The sequence below is a fragment of the Bison bison genome, unplaced genomic scaffold, assembly GCF_000754665.1.
Source record: "Bison bison bison isolate TAMUID 2011002044 unplaced genomic scaffold, Bison_UMD1.0 scf7180017864491, whole genome shotgun sequence".
In the NCBI taxonomy this organism is placed as follows: Eukaryota; Metazoa; Chordata; class Mammalia; order Artiodactyla; family Bovidae; genus Bison; species Bison bison.
Window position 1 is genome coordinate 24,173,151 of NW_011495050.1, and position 6,426 is coordinate 24,179,576.

Sequence of the window (6,426 nt, forward strand, 5' to 3'; positions counted from 1 at the left end):
AAAGGTTTTGGCGATCATGAAGGAACCCAGAGTAGACGTCTCTCCTTTACCTGAACCCGACGAGGATCTGGAGCCTTAGTACTGATCTCAGGTCTCCTTGGCCTGCAGCAGCTTCGAGCAGGATTTCGGTTCCCAGCCAGAGACTGAAGTCAGGCTGCAGCAGTGAGAATGCTGAATCCTAGCCCCTAGATCACATGGTCAGTGGTTAATGACAAGGTCCTGGCCGGTCAGCTTTATAGAAATAACTTTCCACAAAGAGATGGAAAGAGACTTCCCCGGTGGCACAGTGGATAAGAACCCACCTGCCAAATGTGGGGGACACAGGTTTGATCCCTGGTCTGGGAAGATTCCACACTCTGGGAGCAACTACGACCACTGTGCCGTAGCTACCAGAGCCTGCGTGCACGGTTACTGAGCCTGCGTGCTGCAACCCGTGCCTGTGTGCCCGGACCTATGCTCCACAACCAGAGAAGCCTCCGCAGTGAGAAGGCCACGCACTGCAACGAAGAGTAGCCCTTGCTCACTGCAGCTAGAGAAAGCTTGCTTGCGGCAACGAAGGCCCAGTGTAACCAAAAAATAAATAAAATAAAATACACAAAACAAAAAGCAGGGAGTCAGGAAGGAGTCAAACAAGTAACATGTTTATTAGGAGTATGTGTGAACAGACACACGGGTGGACTCAGAGTCACACCCTTGTGGTAGTTTAAATTCGTTTTATGGGGCATTGCTTTGGGTTCCCTCTTGGCCAATCATCTTGCTCTGCCTGGTTTTGATTCTGCGTTTGGTTTATCTCAGATCCTTCCCTGTGTGAGCACATATCCCTGTGTGCGTGCACATCTCTTCTTAGCCAAGATCGATTTCCAGCGAAGAGGCCTGTTGGTAGGTTGACATCACATATTATGGGGTAGCACCTCCTCCCTTTCTGACCCCTGAGAAGCCTTTCTGCACATGGGTAGTTGGGAAGTTCTTCTTGACCTCAAGCGTGACTAATATGTGGTCTGTTTATCTCTTATCTGGGCAGAGCTCAGCTCCTCTCTGCCCTTGCTATTACTATTATCTTAAAGTCTCCACCAGAGGCAAAGTCCAGCAATTTGTCCTGTTCCTGTTGTTATTTCTATCTGGATGTGTAAACTATAAATGACTGGCTATAAATGTCTAGCCTGGAGCCCATTTATCTCCTGCCTCAACACCTGCAAGGGTCACTTATGTCCTCCCACCTCCTTGCTGGGTCCAGACAAATTTGGGTGAGTCGTTTCTGGGTCTTGGCTCTCCCAATTACAAGCGGACAGTCTTCAGTTTTATTCAGTGATGGATTAAAAAATACCTGATTCCCCACTTGAAATACACTGAGGAGGGTTTATGAAAGATACTGGAGATACCTGTATTAAAGGACACCAGGGAAAATTGCCCCCAGTGGAAAGACATTGGGATTTGCTTAGCTGAAAGACAGATGGGTCTGGACTGGGTGATTAGGTAGGAAGCCAGCCAAACGTCTTTCCTGAACAAGGGGCATCAGAAAGCCAACCTCCAACTAATACCACAGCCAGGTGTATAATTTATACTTGCAGATATTTAATAGGGTACTTCCCTTGTGGCTCAGCTGGTAAAGAATCCACCTGCAATGCGGGAGACCTGGGTTCGATCCCTAGGTTGGGAAGATCCCCTGGAGAAGGGAAAGGCTACCCACTCCAGTATTCTGGCCTGGAGAATTCCATGGACTGTATGTATAGTCCATGGGGTCACAAAGAGTTGGACACAACTGGGTGACTTTTACACATACATAATCACACACACAGTAGGGAACGAGGGAAATTGTACCCTAAAAATGGCCACGATGGGGCTCTTTTTGACATTTCAAAACTGGTGTTTTAGTATCTCATTAGGGAAGGCTGGTTGATGAAACAACTTTGCAAAACTCTGACCTTAAAGGAACAAAAATCCTTCTAGGAGGAATTTGCCGTTCTCCTTCTGGGCCTTTAAACTGATTTTTTAATTACTCGATTACTTAATTTTGGCGGTGCTGGGTTTTCATTGCTGTTGCTGTGCAGGCTTTTCTCTAGCTGTGGAGCTTGGGCTTCTCCTGTTGCAGAGCCCGGGCTCTGAGGCTCTCAGGCTTCAGCAGCTGCAGCAGGTGGACTCAGCAGTTGCAGCTCCCAGGCTCTAGAGCACAGACTCAACAATTGTGGTGTACAGGCTCAGCTGCTCCATGGTGTGTGGGATCTTCCCAGACCAGGGATCAAACCCATGTCTCCTGCATTGGCGGGTGGACTCTTTACCACTAAGCCACCAGGGAAATCCTACAATATTTTTTAAATTAAAATAAAAAAAAAAATTCTAGCTCATTTACGTTGTGTTACTTTCAGGCATACTGCAAAGTGATTCAGTTATAAATGTATATATTCTTTTTCAGATTCTTCTCCATTATAGATTCTTAAGTGTTAGTTGCTCAGTCGTGCTTGACTCTTTGCGACCCCATGGACTGCAGCTCACCAGGCTCCTCGGTCCATGAGATTTTTCAGGCAATGATACTGGAGTGGGTTGCCATTGCCTTCCAGGGGATCTCCCCAACCCAGGGATGGAACCCACGTCTCCTGCACTGCAGGCAGATTCTTTACCGAGTGAGCTACGAGGGAAGCCCAATAGATTCTTACAAGGTATCAAGTATGTCTTCTGTGCATAGGTAGGTCCTGGTTGTTTATCTATTTCGTGTATAGAAATGGATATCTGTTAATCCCAAACTCCTAATTGACCCGTCCCCCTCCCTCTGTGCCTCTGATGTAATTGTTCCGCCTGATCTTGGGCGTTTTGTGTTTTGAGAGTACAGTCTTTGCCATCTGGAAGGGGCACACACACACACATTTGGCAGCCCGTTGAGTAGACCAGGATTCGGAGCAGTTTTTTGGTCTGGCCCTGCAGCTTTCAGGAAAATCTGTTATAAGGGGCCTTTGTCATCTCAAACTTCGCTATACCCACCTGTACCATGGAAGCCGTTCCTGTTTTGGGGAGTAAACATTTTGAATTTGTTATAGAACATCGGTTCGTGTGCCTGACACATAGTGAGGCCAAGCAAACAAATGTCAGAGTTTGGAGCAGAGAAAGGTTTACCATTGGGCCAACCAAGGAAAGTGGATGGCTCAGGTTCAAAACCCCTGAACTCCCCAGTGATTTTGGGGGAAAAGCTTCTGTAGGCAAAATTTCGGGTGAGAGCTACAGGCTGTGTCGTTTTCTTGATTGGCTGGTGGTGAGGTAACAGGCAGTGATGACACCAGGAGATCCTTCCCTGTTGCGTGCGGCTTTGCCTGTGAAACAGCCTTGGTTGGGATTTTTCCCTTTTGGACTAACCTTGGCCATTTATTTAGCCTCCCTGACCTTCCCTGAGTTCCAAAGGGCAGATTGACAGTCGCTCATCTGGAAGGGAGGAGATGCAGAGGGAGAGGAGGAGCCATCCAGAAACCACAGTGCGGCCTTGGGGCAGGGTCCTGGTTTCCCTCCAAAGACTATACAAAACAATACCTTTGAGTTGCAGGAACTAAGGCCCCACCCAGAGGGAGGGTGGTAACTTCAGGCTGAGAGCAAAATTCCTGGAGGACCGCCCTGATACCTCAGGACTTGATGGGTCCAAAGGCATTATACTGAATGAAAAGGCCAATCCCCGACGGTGGCATGCTGAATGATTCCAATTATATGACATTCTCAGGATAACCAGCAATGTATTAGTGATTGTGAGGGGATAGAGATGAGGGTGGGAGTGGGAGTGTTTGAGTATAAATAGTGTTGCTTGGCTAAGGGTAGGACGTGACTGAGCGACTTCACTTTCACTTTTCACTTTTGCATTGGAGAAGGAAATGGCAACCCACTCCAGTGTTCTTGCCTGGAGAATCCCAGGGACGGGGAAGCCTGCTGGGCTGCCGTCTATGGGGTCGCCCAGAGTCGGACACGACTGAAGCGACTTAGCAGCAGCAGCAGCAGTGTTGCAGGAAGGGGGACCCCTCTCAGGGCCTGAGAGTGGGCTCTTGCCTAACACTTGGAAATGAATTGTCCGAGGAGACACACGAGCTGACAAAGCAAAAGACTTTACTGGGGAGGGGCACCTGGGCAGAGAGCAGAAACGTAAGGGAACCCAGGAGGACTCATTAGCCATGTGGCTCGCAGTCTCGGGTTTTATGGAGATGGAATGAGTTTCCAGGTTGTCTCTGGCCAATCATTCGGACTCAGGGTCCCTCCTGGTGGCCCACACGTTGCTCAGCCAAGATGGACGCCAGCGAGGAGGATTCTGGGAGGTGGTGTCTCCTTTTGACCTTTCCCAAACTCTTCTGGTTGGTGGTGGCTTATTAGTTCTGTGTTCCTTCCCAGGACCTCCTGTTGTAAAATAACTCTCACAAATGGTTACCATGGTGCCTGGCCAGGGAGGGCGGTTTCAGTGAGTGTGTTCCCTGACAATAGGAAGCACAAGGGAGTTCCTTTGTGGTCAGGAACAGTTCTGTATTTGGATCGTGGTGGTGATTACATGAATCCACATGCAATAAAATTGCATAAACTGCACAAGTATACATACTGAAGGAAAAGCTGGTGAAATCTGAACAAAATCTGTTGATTGCACCAACAGGATCTATTTCCTGGTTTGCGTATTGTACTGTTCTTGGTGAATTTAACATTCTTGCCTTGTCTTGGAAAAAATTCGGAGATGAAGCAGGGAGGTTAAGAAGGTAAAGTGAGAGTTTATTAAAGCAAGAATAGTCTATCAGAGGGAGCGCAGGCAGAGAGGTGAGGAACTGGTGCCCTGGGTTTCTTTGGAAAACCAGTGATGAGGAGCGTACAAATGAAGAAGTGGAATACTCACTGGGGAATGAGGGGTTTGCGGGCTATATTCCCTGCTTTTCATCCTGGCTCCATCTTCCCAAGGGGAATGATGTGGAAAGCTCAGCCTCTCTGTACACCGGTGCCAAGTGACATCTTAGAGGCAGAGTTTTGGGGAAGTAGGAGAGGATAGCTCTATTACATTGCCAGGCAAAGTCAGACGCCGTAGACTCCTGCCTCAAAAAATGATGTGTCCCAACCCAGGGAAGTTTGGTGACAGGTTTTATCACAATGGTTCAAGGGTGCAGGATTGTTGGCCTTCTAATATTTTTTTGAGCTGGTGGTGGGGGTGGGTTGCTGTGCTAAACACCATACACGGAGAAAGGAGCCTGGTGGGCTACAGTCCTTGAAGGTCAAGAGTCAGACACAACTTAGTGAGTAAATAGCAACAAGAAGCAGCATACAGAACTTCCCAAAGACCGAACCCACGCCCCCAGTACTAGAAGGGCAGAGTCCTACCTGACCACTGGCTTACCAGGGAAGTCCCTGTCTCCTAATCTTGATGAACTTGTGTGTGTTAGTCGCTCAGTCATGGCTGACTCTTTGCAATCCCATGGACTGTAGCCTGCCCGGATCCTCTGTCCATGGGACTCTCCAGGCCAGAATACCAGAGTGGGTTGCCATTCCCTTCTCCAGGGGATCTTCCCAACCCAGGGATCGAACCCAGGTCTCCCACATTGCAGGCAGATTCTTGACCATCTAAACCACCAGGGAAGCCTTGCTGAGCTTCTCCCGGACCTTTAGTCTTGCTTCTGGTGGTTTCTTGGCTGTCCCTCCAGTGATCAGCAACTGCTGGAATCTGGCCTTTGGAATTCAGGGAAGGTCATGGGGGCTGGAGTCTTGCCTACCAGAAATGGGGGAAAAAAAGTGCCTCCGTGCCTGAGAGCCCCACAGGGCTGCGCTCGGTCTCAGGACGGATTTTTGCCCTTATTTAGCTTAGATCAGAAGTATCATGGAATGAGTGCAAGATGGATACTTCTTATCTGCAAGGCTAATTTTATTGTAATGAGAGCATAATGAGCAAGGGGTTACCTTGGGCTGCAGGAGATTCTGCCTTTCCCCACCTTTCTTTGTGTGCTTCTGGGAATCTTATCACCCAAAATGTGTGATTTCCTGTCAGTCTGGAGGTTCCTGCTTTTCTTTGTTTGCCCAAGTCCTCCTGCTGTTTACAGAGATTCTTGATTTCCTGCCACCTGGTCCCTGTTTGCATTTCTGTGCTCCATAGTTCTTTTTTTTTTTTTTTTCCTAGTTTCATATTTTTGTAAGAGATTCCAACTGGGGGGAATTGGGTGAGGGGACACCGGACCACTCTCGACTATTTTTGCAACTTCCTGTGAGTCTTTAATTATTTCAAAATAAAGCATTTTGAAAGTTTAAAAAAAATTGTATGCAGTTGAATACGTGTATCTTCTATTTCATAGCTTTTAGGTTTCCAATTCTTTGTTAAGAACATCTTTGCATATAAAGTGATACATGTTAATTCTCCTAATGAAACTGGAAAAAAATTTCCTTTATAAGAAAAAGAAAAAAGAGTATCACCTCCACTCCTGAGTTGTACATGTAGTTTCC